Genomic DNA, 20653 nt, shown 5'->3' with positions numbered 1-20653 from the left:
ATGGAATAATAATTATATCATGGGAACATGGAATCAGTCCAATTTTTCCTCCACAACAATGGTCAATACAACCCAAATCAAATTACATTATTGAATGTATCTAATTTTTATTGGGTCACAACGAAGTTTCTATAATAACCTCTATTTATAGATTTGGAGAACAGCAATGAGGATAATTTTTCCCCCAGTAATGCTAATCTTTACTTAGGCAATCTCTATGTAATCTGGTTTTATGGAATTGTTTCATTAATGAGCCCTGTGTTATGCTAATAGTAAAGCAACCTGAGACAATTTATGTTTGGAATTGCTTTTAATCTAATCAAGTGTGCTCACACACAATTTTGTCTAAACATCCACCAAGAGCTACTTCTTCCAATGATCCAGAAATAACTAGTGATGAACAATGCTTTTATCAGCATAATGAAGACCATGCAACACAGCAAAATTGATAACTATGTGGCTGTGGCTTGGTGAACAAAAGCTTTGAAATAAAGCCAGGATACTCCCCGAATCTCAATCCCATTGAGAATCTGTGGCACGAATATGGTAGATTTGGATTTGTGATAGGAAACACGAGTATTTTTTAAAAAAATTGGAAAAAGTCAGTAAAATTCTGTAAAAGTGCACGAAAATAATTGTGCTGCCACTAAATCATTTTAAAGTTGCTAGATAGATAATAGATGTATAAAAAGCCGTCAATTCAGCTCAGTGCAGTAAAATCACAGCAGGACCTGATAGAATAGATGGATTACATACAGTATATCACACAGAATGGATTTATGGATGTCAGTGACATTTACAATTGGTACAGTGCGTGTTCAGCTTACTGTACATGTATTTAATTACCAAAAGATTATTTTTCTGAAAAAAATGGCGTGGGCTCCAGCCTAATTTTCTTAACCAGCAGGGGGAAATCAGATGGCTGTGGCAGATGTTTATAGCCTGGGAAGGGAGGTAATACCCATGGAGCTTGCTTCCCATGCTATTAAAATCAGCTCACAGCTGTATACTTAGCCTTTACTGGCTATTGAAATGTGGTACCCCAAAAAATGACGTAGGGTCCCCCTATATTTAATAACCAGCAAAGGCTAGGCAGATGGCCTGATAATAATAGCCTAGGAAGGGGCATGCAAAAACGCTTGCCGTTTCTGCATGTTTTGGCAGCAAAAACGCTACAGCAAAAATGATTTGCTGTGGTTTTGAATGTGTTTTTGTAGAACAATGAAGGCTTTTTAGAGCTAAATAAAGATATTAAAAAAAAGGTTTGTGATTATAATTTTTTGGTATACACACACAAAAAAGTTCAATATTTTTATTATTTGCTCGCCTCATACATATGCAGAGGATAAAGAAAGTATTCAGACCCCTTTAAATTTTTCACTCTTAATTTCATTGCAGCCACTTGGTAAATTACTTATGACCATGTGATATTTCAGTTTTTCTTTTTTAATATATTTTCAAAAATTTCTACATTTCTGGGTTTTTTTTCAGTCAAGATGGGGTGCAGAGTGTACATTAATGAGAAAAAAATGAACTTTTTTGAATCTACCAAATGGCTGCAATGAAACAGTGAAAAATTTTAGGGTTGGGCTAAAGAATGAAAAATGTTAGGGTTGAGCTAAAGTTAGGGTTAGAGTTGGGCTAAAGTTAGGATTATGGTTATGGTTGGGATTTGGGATTAGGGTTATGAGTGTGTTAGAGTTAGGGTTGTGGTTAGGGTTATGGTTAAGGTTGGGATTAGGGATAGGGGTGTGTTGGAGTTAGGGTTGAAGTTAGAATTGGGGGGGTTCCACTGTTTAGATACATCAGGGGTCTCCAAACACGACATGACGCCACCGTTGATTCCAGCCAATTTTGTGTTCAAAAAGTCAAACGGTGCTCACTCCCTTCTGAGCCCTGCCATGTGCCCAAACAGTGGCTTTCCCGCGGGGTATTGGTGTACTCAGGAGAAATTGCACGACACATTTTCTGGTCCATTTTCTCCTGACACCCTTGTTAAAATAAAAAAATTGGTTCCAAAGTAATATATATTTGTGAAAAAAGTAAAATGTTCATTTTTTCCTTTCACATTGTTTTAGTTCTCGTGAAGCACCTGAAGGGTTGATAAACTTCTTGAATGTGGTTTTGTGCACCTTGAGGGGTGCAGATTTTAGAATGGTGTCACTTCAAATGTGAGGTTGGTCCCTAAAAAAAATGATTTTGTAAATTTTGTTGGAAAAATGAGAAATCGCTGGTCACCTTTTAACCCTTATAACGTCCTAACAAAAAAATGATGCTTTCAAAATTGTGCTCATGTAAAGTTGACATGTGGGAAATGTTATTTATTAACTGTTTTGGGTGACACCACTCTCTGATTTAAGGGTACAAAAAATAAAAGTTTGAAAATTGCAAAATTTTCAAATTTTTGGCCAAATTTCCATTTTTTTTTCATAAATGCAAGTTATATCACAGAAATTTTACCACTAACATGAAGTACAATATGTCACGAAACAGTCTCAAAATCAGTGGGATATGTTGAAGCATTCTAGAGCTGTAACTTCAGAAAATGACCGTGGTCAGAATTGTAAAAATTGGCTTGGTCATTAAGTAACAAATTGGCTCTGTCACTAAGGGGTTAAGACAATATACTGTATATTTTATTTATTTTTTTCATTTTGTCATTATATTGCATACAATATTTAGGAAGAGAATAATTGTGCTTTAACTATAAGTAGGTATATTCAGTGCAACCTGACCCACTTAAAACTAGTCAGACCTAGCTTACAAATATATCTCCTTTAAGTTTGCCTTTTGCTAAGGAGTGCATGTTGAAAACTGAATAAAAACACATTAACATATAATGATATAAAATATCTGGGGACTTAGTGTCTACGGTATGTATATGTATATTATACCAATGTTATTCTTGCATACGGTGTTCTAGCACTGTCAATGGTCCATTGTATTACTGTGACATTTATATGGCAAGTGCCGAAGTCCTGTCAATCTTCTGTGTCACTGGAAATCAGAGTGCAAACTTAGAATTGAGCCAGTTGTCACTTACTACTAAAGAAAATGTAATCCTTTAGAAGCCTGATCAACTAGAAACTCAGCAGCATGTTTTCATCATATGTCTACTGTCAAGTCTGAAATACCAGATATTTTACTGTTTTTTATGCTTCAGCTCCAATTTCCCCAAATAAACAGCAACAGGGCGGGAGGGGTTGGTGTTGGGTGTATTACATGTTATATATTACAGTTAAATTTGGCTCTATTTTCTGTTAGTAGCTAATTTTCTGCAGCTCTGACTAAATCTTGTTTCTATCAGAAACACATAGGTCTAATATATCAGTGGTCTGGTGTTAATTAGGGAGAATTACCAGAAATAATTTACCTTGTAGAAATTTATCGCCGGTACCCGAATTACTGATGCTAGAATAGGAGTTACTGAAAGAGTACAGCTTCTACTCATAACTAACCTATTAACAAGGTGTCACAAATTCCTCTAAGGATTTCAACAGTAACCATGCAGTAGTGAACACAGCAAATGTGCTCTGTGTATCACTGGCTCCAAACAGGAAAGCGTCTGCTACCCCAGTCTGCCAGTATATAGTAGAGGCAATATATAACACAGCACAACTCTTTGTTTTATACAATGTTATACCATCATGTTGAACTTGCTTTCTATATATGAAAAAGTGGTTCAGAACGTTTTTGTAGTGTTTTAATATATGTACTGTCCTGCTCATCATTATTGGCACCCATGAAGTTTAAATACATAACGTGGAATATCTCCTGAAAAATAATGAATCAAGTGAAAACATTTATTTTTTGCATAGACCACTCGCATTCTATAGGGATGGGCAAACCCGAACTGTAAAGTTTGGGACCGTACCGAACACATAGTGTTCGGTCACACGGTACCGAACACGGGTTTCCATGGGAAACCCTTGTTACAGTTCGGGTCCAGGTCCGGCTGTAAAAAAAAAAAGCAGAAAATTAATAATAAACATTATAATTATACTTGCCTGTCCAGTGATGTGACCTCCCGTCCTGCTGTCTCCCGGCCACATCTGCTTCCAGGGCCACTCATTAACTGGCAAAGTTAAAGATGCTCAATACCTCTTATATGTGCACCTTTAACTTTGCCACTAGGCTTAAACATTTAATTGTTTTACCTTGAATCACATAATTTTTTCTGGACTTTTAGGCATATATTTGAGCCGTTTTACATTAAGCCCCTTAGTACTAATAGGACCTGTATTGATTCTATCTTATTTGGGCGTTCCTTCCTTTGTCCTGAGATTTGATTGCTGCTATTTACATATCTATTCACAATGAGATTACTTTTTTCTTTCTATATATTGTCATGGAATTTTCTTGACGGCTTATTGCTTGCCTTATTGTGGTTTTTTGCATAGTTTTGACTCTATTTCATGCATATTTTATATTATTCTTTTAAATATGTATCACAATAAAGCTTTGTAATTTTATTATTTGGCATAAAGCTTCTTTTTTCTTTTGGATGTATTTTTAAAGTGCAGTTGCTGTACTCCTACACTTAAAGGATTTGCACAAAATAGAAAAATGAGGGTAATACAGTAATTTTCTTCAGGTGTCTTCTTCTTTTTCTTCCTGGGGAGGCTGGGGGGACCGCCTCCACCTGCTTCCTGGAGCCGGATTCCCAGATGCTTGGACTGTAAGTGATCCAGCTTCTGGTAGTGCCGGAGTCCCCAACATATAGAAATAGGCAACAGCCCCCTGTATCACCTGCACCATTGGCTGCTCCCATATAGAAGGTGGGGAACCCCTAGGACAGTATGCTCTATCGGCAGTGGTAGTAGTCATGTCTCAAGGTGCCTCAAAAAGCCTCTCCCAGGCCAATTCATTCCTCAATAAGGGTTCATCCTGCTCCCTTCCTTCTGGGATTACACCCATTGCATACCATCAATGTAGCCCCTTCATTTTGAGGAACGTGACCCTGGTCTAGCCATCAGCTTTTTCGGTCTTCAAGGCAAGTGTTCCATCTCTACTGACCAATGGTTGAATGAGATGTAATGACTGGTCCCAAACTCTTCAATGGACCCCCTGCTCCACTGACAATCATAAGTAACGACCATTTCCCGGGATGCCAACTCTCAGTATCTTGTGGCTTGTGGGCCAGAAAACATTTCTCCAGACCTGGTCCTTGCTCTCCTCCTTGTCTCTATCACTGATACTGATAAATTCAAGAAAGTTAATTTTTTTCTCATTAATGTACACTCTGCACCACATCTTGACTGAAAAAAAACAGAAATGTAGAAATTTTTGCAAATTCATTAAAAAAGAAAAACTGAAATATCATAATGAAATATCACATGTCATAAGTATTCAGACCCTTCTGTTTTTTTTCAGTCAAGATGGAGTGCAGAGTGTACATTAATGAGAAAAAAATGAACTTTTTAGAATATTACCAAATGGCTGCAATAACACAGAGTGAAAAGGTTAAAGGGGTCTGAATACTTTGGTAGCTGTACCTCTCTCTTCTTCATTCAAGGTGCACAAACAGCTCAGAGATAAATTTATTTAATGGTGTTGCATTTTTCCAGACTGTCTCATTATTCAATACAACATCAGGCTGCATTGTTGTGTGGCACCCCAAGGAGTACGGTCGCCACAGCGGCCTTACCTCCCTCCTAGGGAGAATGATGTCATGCCTGGGAGTAATGAAAGGATCTTTTTTTCCACGTAGTTCCAGCACACAACACAGTTCCTACTCCAGGCCAGCAGAGGGAGCTCTGAACCTAACAGCAGAGGAGCTTCTCTCTGTGGTCAGGAATAGGAAGTAAGGGGAGTTGAAGAGTGGAGAGAGAAGCTGAGGGGATTGCAGCTATAGCAGAGCTCATCCCCAAGCTGCAGTGCCAGAAACCGGGCGCCGGAATCCGAGGCTGTGTGGATAATAAAGGTCCCACAGCAGACACTGGAGGAACAAGAGGCTGTAAATTCTCTGTTCACAACTGAGACTCGACGAAACAGTAGCAACGTGTGAGCCAGAGACGCCATTAAGGGCAGTTCATGAAGGAGGCTACAGCTACCTGTCATGCGAGTGGAGTTCTAAGTAACAGACAGGAAGAGGAACTTGTGTGGAGCTCAGAACCGCAAGTACTACAGAATAGCCCTAGAAATGAGACCTTACAACCCATTTGCATAGAGATTCCCAAATGCTTCCAGGCTGACTAACTCCTGTACCATCTGTAATCTGGATCCTGGACTGTACCTACAAAGCACAATAAAAGGCAAAAGAAACTGCACTCTGTTGTGTCCTTTGAATTCTTCCTGCATCACCTTCTCAGCACTGCTACATCTCTTGCTACCTACTACTTCCCTATCTATTCCTCAGCATCTTTCTCATCTGCCCTGGGACTCAACTCTGCCTGTGGAGAGCTATTTCACCTCTGCTACATCACACCATCTGTCCCAGAGGATCCGCACTGCAGCGCTGGTCGCCTCTGACCAGATACCACAGGTGGCGTCACGAATACTCTTTACAAAAACTCTTTACTTTCATTCCCTTGTAAATACACCCCTTTTATTCAGTTGCCATGACAGCACCACAAGAGAGGGGATCTGCCCTTCGGGGACAGGAAACCTACAGACACAAAAAGGGCGGCCCCCTCCCTCGCTTCAGTTGGATTACAGAGCATGAGAGGACCTCCCTGCTTAGTAGCAACATATATACATATATACACTCACTGGCCACTTTATTAGGTACACCATGCTAGTAACGGGCTGGACCCCCTTTTGCCTTCAGAACTGCCTCAATTCTTCGTGGCAGAGATTCAACAAGGTGCTGGAAGCATTCCTCAGAGATTTTGGACCATATTGACATGATGGCATCACACAGTTGGCGCAGATTTGTCGGCTGCACATCCCTGATGCGAATCTCCCGTTCCACCACATCCCAAAGATGCTCTATTGGATTGAGATCTGGTGACTGAGGAGGCCATTTGAGTACAGTGAACTCATTGTCATGTTCAAGAAACCAATCTGAGATGATTCGAGCTTTATGACATGGCGCATTATCCTGCTGAAAGTAGCCATCAGATGCCTGTTCTTAGCTGAGAGGAGTGGTACCCAGTGTGGTCTTCTGCTGCTGTAGCCCATCTGCCTCAAAGTTCGACGCACTGTGCGTTCAGAGATGCTCTTCTGCCTACCTTGGTTGTAACGGGTGGCAATTTGAGTCACTGTTGCCTTTCTATCAGCTCGAACCAGTATGCCCATTCTCCTCTGACCTCTGGCATCAACAAGGCATTTCCGGCCACAGAACTGCCGCTCACTGGATTTTTTTTCTTTTTCGGACCATTCTCTGTAAACCCTAGAGATGGTTGTGCGTGAAAATCCCAGTAGATCAGCAGTTTCTGAAATACTCAGACCAGCCCTTCTGGCACCAACAATCATGCCACGTTCAAAGGCACTCAAATCACCTTTCTTACCCATACTGATGCTCGGTTTGAACTGCAGGAGATTGTCTTGACCATGTCTACATGCCTAAATGCACTGAGTTGCCGCCATGTGATTGGCTGATTAGAAATTAAGTCTTAACACACAGTTGGACAGGTGTACCTAATAAAGTGGCCAGTGAGTGTATATATACACAATGATTAAATTCTCTTTACACTCGTGACTTAGATCTAACTTCCGAGGAAAAAAAGGTGCTGTTCCATACATGAGAAAACAGAGAAAGGGAGGGAATGGAAAGGTGCTGTCCATTAATTATTAATTTATGACTCTCCATATGAAAGAATAGCCCTTTGTGCCACTTAATTTCATGTGCATCACAAGGAAACCCACCCTTCAAGGGCTGAGTTAGCTAATAGCATTAGCACAAAAGACACATTTCACAATTTTCAAAGGGCCAATAAAATTGTCTACCATATATAAAGTGTCTGGAATGCATTCTATTTTTAAATAAGCAAAAGAAATGGTAAATGAGCAGCGTTGTTGTAAATGTGTTAAGTGTGTGAATGCTGATTTCTCCCAGAAAATAGTAATGTTGTTTATCAAACCTTCTTATTAGTAAGGCAGCTTACAGTATTACGAAGTATAGCAGATGAAAAACTGTAAAAGTAGGTAAATGGTCTCTTCTAGTGGTCCATAAGGAACGGACATGAGACATATAGGCACAGCTCGATTTTAGGAGGCTTACAGAGCTATTTGCCTAGTGGCTACACCACCCAAGGAAACTTACTAGCCTCCACCAGGGACAGAAAACCCATTTTCTAGCTAACTCTGTGCATTCTTACATATAGTGATTTCACACAAAAAAGTACGGTTTATATTTTTTGTCACAAAATAAAGAAAAAACTGCTTTGATTGTATGTGTGCGAGTTTGTGCATGTAAAATGTGTAGAAAAAAACACAAATTTCTATATACCATCAAAAAACATGAAAAAATACAGTGGAGGGGATTTGAGAAGACAAGTGTTTAAAACACACGCCTTTTAATATAAGGTGCATTTTCTGCTGCACTTGAGCCAGAAAATCATGTGCTTGCGTAAATTTGCACCATAACTTAAAACATTATGGGGAAGGTGTCAGGTTCCTTTTGTGTTAAGCTCCATCCATGGTGAGGTGTGGTGTTAGGAGCGATGTTGCTTATTATGACTTGGATGAGAGATAGTTGCAAGACCCTCATCCCGCCCCTACGCTTCTTACTTTTTAGAGTTAGGAAAGAATAGCATGAAATCTCCAAATGTTGCAAAATTTTGGTTCATTTAGTCATAGCCATCTTGATTGTGGCATTACTGTGATTGACTGGCCGGATTGCATCATTGGGTCTATATAAGAGCCGTAACACCATGCTCGGCACACTGTACCCCGGACACAGGCAGCATAGAGCAATAAAGAGAGAGGGACAGAATTGTAGCTGCATATTAGCCAGGGATTCAACCACATTGATATTTCTGTTAAGTACAACAACCCTGTTTGGTGCTAATTATAATAAATACTAATACTGATGTTAGCAGCACATAGGGAGATATTGTGCATAACGCCATGCTCAGCACACTGTATCCCGGAAATAGGGAGAGGTGCTGGTGAATTAGGGAGATTATTTTAGCTGCATATAGGCAGGGATTATGCAACAGTTATATTTCTTTAAACTGTAATAGCAACCCTTTTTAGGGCTAAATATAATCAATATTAATTTCCTGTGACAGTAATCCTGCAAAATGTTTTCAGCAGGGAAATATTATATGCTATTTATACTGCACCAGTTTGGCATCAGTCGCATACAGCCAGACTTGGCTGGTTATCGATAGCCTCGCTATATTATTACTGCAGTGTAACAAGTCCATCTGAGGTGGGCAAATTTTCCTGTGATACTAGTACTACAATTTTTTAAGCAAGAAAATATTTTACAACATTTATACTGCACCAGTTGTACATCAAAGTAAAAAAGACAGAGTTGATTAAAAATAGCATTGTTATATTGCTCCTGCACTGTAACAAGTCCATCTGTGGTAGGCAAAGAGACAGAGAAGTGGAAGTGATGCTGATGGTGAGTGCAGAAGCTGAGAACGTGAAAAACATGATACTGTGCCCAAACACATACATCATGTCAACCTAGTTTCTTGTCGCACTTTGTAGGGGCACGCAAAACACCACTCTTGAAGTGTGAGCAGTGCGAAAAGATTGTTGGATGCATAGCAGATAATGCATCCAGTCACTTTGCCAGCACCACCCTGTCTTCCACATGGTTCAGTCTAAGTAGCCATGCTTCTGGAACACATAATCCTCACCCTGATCCTCCTTCTTCCCACCATGTCGAGTTCTCAAAGGCTAGTTATCCCTCACTTGGACATTCTGAAGAACTGTTCCCATTTCCATTTATAAATTCTGTCTTCTGGTCCTGCCCATTTCAAGCGTGACATGAGATCACATGTAGAGATGCCCAAATTTCTGAGCAGTCACGCTCGCAAGAAGGCAATGATTGGAAAATTCAATTTACATCGCAAGAGGTGGCTGATGAAGAGACACAATTGGCAGCAAGTGATGTTGTTACGTTAGCAATTCAGAAAGAGCACCAGGGTGCGTAAGACATGGTGGTGAATCATGAAGTCCACAAATTGAGAAAATAGATATCCGGCACCGTTGTGTGGAAAAATACCCTGGATGTCTGCACATATATTTTTCACATTAATAAAAAAACACCTTAATCCCACTTGGAACGGGTGCTCAATCCCATGTTGAAAAAACAGAACATTTCATTGTGAAGAGAAAGAAAAAATAGGATGGCACTCACCGTTCATGTGAATCAAATCACTTTATTTCACATACACAAGGCAGGTCCCTGTTGAAGCGTATTGAGCATGAAACGGCTGTTGTCCGTCTTCCAGCACATTGCTCCCGTGCCTATGCCGATGCCTTGTGTATGTGAAATAAAGTGATTTGATTCACATGAACGGTGAGTGCCATCCTAGTTTTTCTTTCTCTTCACAATGAATCATGAAGTCACTGACCCAACTTGGGAAGGTGACATGCAGAGCAAGGACAGCAGTGCACAGGGGGAGGGATCCGCAGCATCACTACAGGCAGGAAGAGGTAGTCGGGTGGCCAGAGACACAAGGTGGTCAAGTGTTCCCCAGAGACCAAGACAGGCATAGGTGCCAGGCCAAGGGTTAGAGGTTCCCGAGTGTGGCATTTTTTTAAAGGCAGTTTAGTTAACCAAAAAAAAGCCATTTTCAACATCTGCCATGCCAGCATCAGCAGGGGCATCACAACTACCAGCCTGACCACCACTAGCATGCTCAGGCACATGCAAGCAAAGCACCCAACTATTTGGGCCGAATGCCAGGGTCCAGAAACGGTGTCTTCAGATGACACCACTGCCTCTTCTCCTGTTCTACATATACGCCAATGCCCTGCAAATTGATGTAGGCGAAAACGCCTTCCACCCTACACCTGTCGTTGCAGGTTTGCAACCACCTCCACATCCTTGTTCCAGCGGAGCATTCAGTTGTCTCTACCCCAGTCCTTGGAACACAAGCGTAAATACGGAGCCACCCACCAGCCACAATACTAAATGGCTACATTTCCAGACTGCTTGTCCTGGTAAAGTTGTCGTTTAGATTTGTGGAGATGGAAGCTTTCCGCAACCTTATGGCGGTAGCTGTCCCTTGTTACTCGACCCCCAGCAGCCACTGTTTCTCCCACTATGTGTTCCCCACTGAACACAAGCACATATCCCATAACATCAGCCATGTCTTGACCAAAACAGTTACTGGGAAGGTCCACTTAACCACGGACACGTGGACAATTTCTTATGGCCAAGGACTCTACGTATCCTTGACAGCACACTGGGTGAACATTGTGGAAGCCGTGACTCAGTCAGACCCTGGAACGGAACACTTGTTACTGACACTGAGGATTGCAGACCCTGGTTCAATCAGGGTTTCCCCCACCTTCTACAGCAGTTTCTGCATCTCCTCCTTCTCACCCTCCATCTTAGAAATGTCAACATCATTCGCAAGCTGGAAGCACTGCAGCACTGCCTCGGCCAAGCGGCAACAGGCTCTGCTGAAACTAATCTGCTTAGGTGACAAACCACACACTGCCACAGAGTTCTCTTGTCCTTTAGCCTACAACCAGGCATGGTCGTGTGTGACAATGGCTGCAATCTGGTGGCGACACTGAAGCTTGGCAACCTCGCACATGTACCATGCCTGGCCGACGTGGTTGACTTAGTGGTTCAGCAGTTTCTCATAATCTACGTAGATCTGCATGAGCTACTTGTGAAAGTCCACCATGTGTACCCATTTCTGCAGGTCGGCTACAGCTGCCACTACCATGGCAGTGCTGTAGCATCATTTGCAACTTTCAGCTCACCGACTGGTGTGCGATGTCACCACACGTTGGAAATCAAAGTTACATATGTAGTTGAATACCAGCTACAACACGTTGGTATTCCAGTCAGCCTCCCCACATAAGAACTGATGAGTGGGCACGGATGTCTGACATCTGTGTGGTTCTCCAAAACTTTGAGAACTCAACCAGTGAGCAGCAATAGTCAGCTTAGCATAACCATCCCGCTTCTCTCTCTACTGAAATGCTTGCTGCTTACCATTTAAGAGGAGGCTTTGCAGGTGGAGCAAGTTGAGATGCAGCAAGAAACTATACAGGGTGATGCTACAAAGTCCAGCCTCATCTCATCTTCTCAACGTGGATTGGGTGATGTTGAAGATAATGAGGAAAAGGAGCTCATTGCCTGCGCTACAAACGGCACTACCCACACCACCTTCTTCCCGTCTGTTCTGATGGCCTGAAGACAAGGGAGGATGAAGACGAGGAGTCTGGTGCATGCAGCTGAGTTTATGTTCCTGCCTTTCATGTGACCCTGATGTTGTACGCATTTTGGCCAACACTAATTACTGGTTGGTCACCCTTCTAGACCCACACTACAAGGAGAACTTTACATCTCTCCTTCTTGTCGTGGAGAGGGCTAGTAAAATGTTGCAGTACCAGAAGACCCTACATGAAAAATTCTTAAAAAAATTCCCATCTGACAATGCTGGTAGCAGACACACACTGGTTGCTGCAGAGGCAGGGGAACACTCTCTGAAAGGTCTGGGAGAATTTTCTCTGACCCTTCCATCACCTAGGCCCTGATGTGCGAGGTACTCTGACAAGGAGGGAAAAGTTCTAGAAGATGCTGACCATACCAGCATCCTCCGTGCCTTACAACTATTGGGTATCCAAGGTAGACACGTGGCATGAACTGTCTATGCCTTGGAGGTCCTGGCTTGTGAGAGCGTATTTTTAGTGCCATCGGGGGTCTTATAACCGTTAGGATGGACTCCTCAACACCACCAAATGACAGCAGTGAGAATAGACTCAATTCCTGTGTTTTTTCTGGTGTATTCCCATGCACCCCTTCCCACACAAACATGGGTATATGCTTCAGAATTTTGTCTTTTTTGTGTCATCCTCCCCCTCCACCACCACAGCCAAATCAACAGGGAGATCATGCTACCCTTGCTATAATTTTTTAAAGGTGTCTATGATGCCAGCACTTAGTCTATGTGCACACAGTGCGGATTCTGCTGCGGATCCGCAGCGTTTCTGGCCCTGCGGGTCCGCAGCAGTTTCTGCTGCGTTGTACAGTACCATTGTTTTCAATGGTAAACTGAAAAACGCTGTGCACATGCTGCGGATTTTTCAGCACGGATTTGCTGCTGGTTGAAATCCGCAGCATGTCCATTGTTTGTGCGGATTCCGCTGCATTCACACCTTCTCCATTGTAGAGGTGTGAAACTGCAGGGCTAAACCGCAGGCTAAACCGCAGGTAAACTGCAGGTCTTTTGACCTGAGATTTTACCTGCGTATTTTTAGAAATCCGCGCAGAAAAATCCGCAGAACCAAAATCTACGTGTGCACATAGCCCTAGAATTTTGAGAGTCCTACCTCTATCATTCTTTGATATACTGTATATGTAGAACCCCAGGGGTAAATGTTTTTCAGCTCATGCACTTAGTGCAAATGCATTACCAGTCTATGATACCCATTTCTTAATAATGGGAAAAAATGTTTTCTGAGGCCCTCTACTGCGTCTCTTCAAATGGACATTGGAGTGCCTCCTAATTTTGTGCATACACTTTACCAGTGTAGGAGAAACACTCCTTGGTAATGGAAAAAAAACTACTTTTCTAAGGCTCCACCTTCTAGTTGAGGGAACATTTTTGGAAACCAAAAGAGCCCAAGGGTTCTATTAGTAATATATGATCCAGTGCCTTGTTGTGGGCTGTCGTCACGTAGGGAGTTCTCACACTGCATACTGGATTTTACAGCTGGGACAGGAGACTTCATAGAGTAAGTACAGAAGATCCTGGTCTCCTCCATAAAAAGCTAAGTAGATGTGAAACGCTCCACTTTATTCCACAGAAAGGTTGATGAAATAAGTCTTTAATGCTGGTACTGTACTGTACTGAAAAAATAATTGGTTTTTTTTACGGCTAATTCAAATAGATTCTAATCTCTAATAATACCACTACTATCTGCAATTCATCTAAGGTGAGTTGTGGCAGAAGGGATAGCATATTACAGACATCTAGTCAGTGATTATTGCCTTTATAAATTTTAATCCTTGCTGCTGCTTTTTCCATACACTCACTGACAGATTCATGTTTCTTACGGTGATCTGTACTCTGAAACTTATCAAAGCTGCCAGTGTTACTTGCGATCCTCCAGAGTTTGTTGCTGCCACATACAAGAAAAAATCTTTTCAGGGTCGGCTCAAATCCCCTCTATAGTCTATAGTAATGCTGCTCTTATCTGCACTTCACAGAAATTCATCAAAGCATGCAAAATTAACTGATTTAATGTGTCTATTCGCAGTTTCACTGTAGCAGCTGTATGCAAGAAATAGTGGTGGGAGACTTTACGCTACTGGAGCTGGAATTACCACTTCTGAACTCTCCAGTGCTTTTGTTTCCATCCATTTATTTGGGATTCTCCACCATATTTGACTGTAACTACTGTGTTCTTTTATTTGTATGCCTCATTCCATTTACAGTAAATAGTAGAATGATATGCTTTACAAAAAAGCTCTACCTTGGTCTAATCTATGCAAAAGATGCCTGCTGATCTTCTATAAATTGTGAGGGCCGACTGCTGACCCTCCAAGTTTCAAACTTTAAACTATTAATTGGAAAAAGTAAATTTGCCCACCTCAGATGGATAAATTATATGTTTAGTAACAATATACAGCTATGCAAAGCATAGCCAGCTGCTGGCCCTATAAAAATGCTTAGTGAGGGCTGGCTGCTGGCCCTCTAACAATAGTAAGGGCCACCTGCTGACCCTCTAGCAATAGTTAGGGTTGACTGTTGGCCCTCTAACAATAGTTAGGGCCATCTGATGGCCCTTTACAAATAGTGAGGGCGGCCTGATGACCAAAAAAGATTGTGACTTTCAGTGTCCCTCCTTTGTACATTAAACAGGATGTATCTGATCATGTCTCCCACACCACATGGCCAGATAAGGTAGTAAAATGTTAAATTACATTTCCTGGCAAAGTTTTTTTCAACATTGAAAACAATGCAAATACGGCTTAAAAACACTACACGTGAAAATAGCCCAAGGTGTGAGGGACCATTTTTTATCTCTTATTTATTTTACAGTCATTTTAATGGAAAGAATATGTCACAACCCACAAGGGTAGATCCAGTGGACGGCACAAAAAACATGAACAACAGGATGGGAAAAGGGGGAGGGAGGCCCTAATAGTAGGGAACGAGAGATGGGGCACCTCCTAACTCAGCCTGTGCCTATCCCTGAGCTCACCTAGCGCCCTATGCTTGTCCTTCCCTCTGCTGCCATCATGTACCTGGTCCCTAGCTGTCACCTCACTAAACCCTGGCTAGTGCACTGGCTAGCAAGGACGCTAGCATAACCACTGCAGATGGTGTAAACACAGGGGATGGTGACAAGCATGAGACAAACAAGATAAATAAACAAGCAACTTAGCTCCGGGCTATGCTGCCAAGCTCCACACCCCAGAGGATATGGTAACAGGACCCTGAAACCCACAAAAGTAGCAGATAACCGCTGACACCAGAGAACTGCAACTCCAGGTTGGTCTGCATAGAAAACTCTTTTGCGAATAGTCAGCTGATGCGTCAGGTGACTTTTCAAAGGACGGTGGGAGTGGTTGTAGGTACGTGCGCTGACTGGGGGTGGTCCTTTTTCTGCCACAGATAGACTTGAGACAGACAGCGATGTGCATTCAACAGGTCCTCTTTATTTACCACCCTGTCGACAACCGCAGCACCACACAGCAGCTGCTCCACAACTTCCGCACACAGGCCCAGGTACCCTTCCCTTTCTTCCTTTTCCTAATTGACGTCCTCACGGCTCTTTCACTGTGGCTGCCCTAGGCCTACCATCCCAGTGCTTCACCTGTCTGAGTCCGTCCGTCTGGTACCCCTGGGCTTTCTCTGCCCTGCGGCTCTCCTGTCAGGGCCACCCCCTGACTGTCTCTCTCCTCAGTCCCTTCCAGAGCTTCCTCTTCTGTCCGGCTTTCCCTTCTGTCTTCTTTTCTCCTTAGCTCCTCTCCCTGGACTGGCTTCCTTCTGGAAATCTCTACCCCTTCTTATATTCCCCTCCCTGGGAATTCCCCTCTAGAGCACCTGTAACTCCACCCCCCATGATTCTGTGGTTTCGTAGCCTTAAACTGATCTTAAGTCCTTTCCTCACTACTACCTGCTTCCATCTTGTGGCCAAACTACAGTACTACACCGTCTTCTTTTCCTGCTGTCCTTGGTTTCCCCCTAGTGGTCAAACCCAGTACTTCACCTTCCTCTACTGTCTCCAGCTGTCTCCCACATTTACATACAGCAGTCCACGTCAAGCACATTGTACATTTACCTTGCTGCTTCAGACAGGTCCATAGGTCAGTCCACTTCCCCTACATACCCCTTCCTTTTACCATTGTCATCTTTGACAATCTCATCTCCGTTGTTTTTCTTTCTGAAGCTTCCCCACCTTCCCCCGGTCGTTCAGCAAAGCCCCTGACACATGGGGAACCAAGCAAGACCAAGGGCCATCATGCTCCGTGTAGCTAATAGCTACTTGCCGGTGCATATGCCTCTGAGAATTTCTCTCTGGTTGGGATAGGGCCACCCGGATTTCTCAATGGGTGCGTATCTCCCACGTTTCTCACTTTCAGCAACATTTTGCAATTTAGAGCGCAATGACCGAGGCTCTGGCCTACCAGGTCACCGCAGGCTTCCCTCTTTCGTTCTGGGGTGTTTGTGGTACTCAGGACCTGATCTATGGACCGCTGTCTGTTTCAATTCCACATGCTTTCTTGTCCCTTCAGTTTAAATTAGTCATGGTCGGCATTTCTCTTAACCCAATACCCGGGACCTGTTGAACGTGCTCTTATTTTTCTACATTTTACACCAACAAAACGTAGTTTCAACCATACTATGTTTAATATTAACACCTTAAACTTTCTTTACTTCCAACATTTTTAAGTAAAGCATAATATTGGCGCTCCCCCTTCCTTTGAGGAAAGCACCCCCCACATGCATCCCCGCCGTATCAGGAGTGGAAATATTTTAAATATTTTTCCCAATGGCGCACAGCAGTCCCGGTAATGCGCTTTTTTTTAGTGATTTCTCCTGATGGCCGATGTTTCTCCAACAGCAGGGAACTCCATGGCCATGAAGTCCCCGGGATGCTTTAAATGCCCTGGGCCCAGTGGCGTATCTAGGGGGGGCAGCTGGGGCAGTTGCCCCGGGTGCAGCCAGCAGGGGGGCGCAGTCGGGCCGCCTAATGCAGCGGTCCGCAGTTTCCTCCCTGGCGGCTGCGTTCTGCCGCCCCCCGCCTGAGAGTCGGCGGTTCTCTGTGTCAGCTGTCAAGCTGACAGCCGGCGCAGAGAAGGAGGCCGTGCCGGCTCCCAGGGAGCAGTTGTACTGGCGTCTATACAGACGCCTGTACAATTGAAGCTCTGACCGCCGGGCCAGAGCGACGTCAGCAGCGTGATCATGTCATGTGATCACGCTGCTGACGTCACTCCCCGGCGCCCAAAGCAAACGCTGGTGGTAAGTGTGCTCCACTGTGGAGCTGAAGAACCACCGAAGATGGGAGATGAGGGGGAGTTAATGAGTGGAGATGGGGGGGATTTGTAGAGGGGATGGCGGTTAATGTGTGGGGGTATTTAGAGTGGGGATGGGGGTTAATGAGTGGGGATGCCATGGGGTTAATGTGTGGGGGTATTTAGAGTGGGGATGGGGGTTAATGAGTGGGGATGCCATGGGGTTAATGTGTGGGGGTATTTAGAGTGGGGATGGGGGTTAATGAGTGGGGATGCCATGGGGTTAATGTGTGGGGGTATTTAGAGTGGGGATGGAGGTTAATGAGTGGGGATGCCATGGGGTTAATGTGTGGGGGTATTTAGAGTGGGGATGGGGGTTAATGAGTGGGGATGCCATGGGGTTAATGTGTGGGGGGATTTGGAGTGGAGATGGGGGTTATTTAATGTGATGGGGGTTAATGAGTGGGGATTGGGTTAATGTGTGCGGGGGTTAATGAGTGGGGATTGGGTTAATGTGTGCGGGGGTTAATGAATGGGGATGGGGGTTAATGTATGGGGGCGTTAATGAGTGGGGTTGGGGTTAATGTGTGGGGGTATTTGGAGTGCTGATGGGGGTTAATGAGTGGGGATTGGGTTAATGTGTGGGGGGGTTAATGAATGGGGATGGGGTTAATGTATGGGGGCGTTAATGAGTGGGGTTGGGGTTAATGTGTGGGGGTATTTGGAGTGCTGATGGGGGTTAATGAGTGGGGATTGGGTTAATGTGTGCGGGGGTTAATGAATGGGGATGGGGGTTAATGTATGGGGGCGTTAATGAGTGGGGTTGGGGTTAATGTGTGGGGGTATTTGGAGTGCTGATGGGGGTTAATGAGTGGGGATTGGGTTAATGTGTGGGGGGATTTGGAATGGGGATGGGGGTACTTAATGTATGTGGGGGATTGGGGATGGGGGGATTTAATGTGTGGGGAGATTTGAGGACACAAAATAAAGAGTATGTATGAGGAAACAGTATGGGGGATTGGTGCAGACAGTATGGGGAGCGAATGGGTTAATGTAAGTGGACACAGTATGGGGAGTCGGGGATATGTGTGAGCAGACAGTATAGAGAGTGAGGGGGTAAATATATGAGGAGACAGTATGGTGAACAGGTGGGATGTTAGAGGAGACAGTATGAGGAGGGAGGGGAATAGTGTGTGGTGACAGTATATTGCAGATATTTGTATTTAGGAGCATTATAATGACACTTCTATCTTTAAGGGCGTCGTGTGGAGATTTGCTGCAGAAGACCGGAGAAGATGGAAGTCTACAGAGACGGCTGTGGATGAGAAAACTCATCATGGGGTCTAGAAGAAAAGGAGACTGACTGCAGAGACGACGTCATCTATAAGGTACTTGGATATAAATGTTATTTGTGATACTGACTAATTCTCATGTTTTTATTTGTTAGGAACATTAAAGGGGTTGTCCAGGTTTGTACGGAGTCTGCAGTCATTCTATGTGACTGCAGGCGTCTGAATTCTCACAGTGCTCACTGAACGCTGTCAGGATTCTCTCGTGCCGGTAATTTACATACATACGGTCACATGCTGACTAGACATGTGTGGCCTCACTCAATGAAAGTGAACAGAGCGAGGCCGGGCACGTCTAGTCGGAATGTGGCCAGAAGTATATAAATCACATACTTGTGCTGACAAGACTGTACATCGGCAAGGGAGAATCCTAAATGTGTGCAGTGCATTCGTTGTGAGAATTCAGAAGCTGCAATGTCAGGATTCAGCTCTGCAGGTTCCAGCAGTCATCACATGGACACTTCACTCATGTGCGATTTTCATACTTGACAACGAGCTTCTCTTCCTGCTTCTCTCAGTTTTTTACTGAACATTGAGAGCATTAGGAGGAGCAACTCGTGGGTACATGGCTAAGTGTGCAAGTCGCATATGCACTTGGGGGGGGGGCACCGAACCGAATTCTTGCCCCGGGTGCCAGAGAGCCTAGATACGCCTCTGCCTGGGCCCCCAGTGTCCTTGATGCCCGGGACCAAGGAGTCCTCTTCTCCTTTATGGGGTCTCATATCCCTCGAGGTAGGCTATGACCACCACGGCATAGTAGCCGCGGGGGCAGTATTTCTTGTAGTAGGAGACCCGGTCTCCCTCCCGCAGGGCCTGCCCGTGCTTGATGGAGGCCACATTTAGATAAACTTTGTGGCCGGTTGCTGCATTCCGAATAAACCCGTAGCCCTTCTCAGCGCTGGTGTACACGACCCGCCCAGTAGACCGAGGGACAGACATGCCTGCTTCCCCTTTTTCATGCAGCAATGACCAGACCTCCCACTCTTTGGCCTTCTTCTGTGCGATGACATCAGCGAAACAGACAGAAGGGCCGGCATAGGCCGCGGAGCCTGACAAGTAGGCCTCGGCCGGCGCCGAGAGTGAAGTGGAAGCGGCCGCGGAGTAGGCCGCAGCCGGGACCAAGGCATCCTCTGGCATTGGCGAGTATGCCGCAGCCAAGGCCAAGGATGGAGCAGCGGCGTCCATGGGTGCCGGTGAGTAGGCCGCAGAGGCAGGCGGCCCGGCCACAGTGGCGGTCTGGAGCGGGGCCGAAGTGGCGGCAGGCTTTGGTGGATAGGCTGCCACCGGGATGTGGAGTGCGGCAGGGATGGCTGCGGGTCTGTTCTATGCCGACGACGTGGGACGGGGCGCCGCCGGGCGGGGAGGCTTAGGGTCGTTGGCGGGGGCGTTGGTCGGCCCTGCGGGGGCCGCAGAGTCATCAGGAGCCGGAGTCGCTGGAGAGCGGGAGGCCGAGGGTGGGTGTTGGGGCCTGTCTTGTGCACAAGGTGTGGGGGCGGAAACTGCCTGCGGTGCCGCCGGCTGAGCTGGGGGAACGCTCACCTTCCCCAGCGGCGCGGCTCCCAACAGGCCATTCTGCAGCTCCTCCAGGCCTGATGGTTCTGCGGGGAGACTCCGTGATGGTTCTTCCAACGGCTGCTCCAGCAGGGTCCGGGGTACCAATAGTGGCTCCCAGGGGCAGGTCTCCCGAAGAGACTTGAGCTCCTGATGCCACCTCCATTCCAGGCATCCAAAGCCACGGCAGCTGCAGCGT

The sequence above is a fragment of the Dendrobates tinctorius genome, unplaced genomic scaffold (assembly GCF_039654945.1).
Source record: "Dendrobates tinctorius isolate UK_male_01 unplaced genomic scaffold, ASM3965494v1 ptg000011l, whole genome shotgun sequence".
NCBI classification, from domain to species: domain Eukaryota; kingdom Metazoa; phylum Chordata; class Amphibia; order Anura; family Dendrobatidae; genus Dendrobates; species Dendrobates tinctorius.
This window is presented reverse-complemented; position numbering follows the sequence as displayed.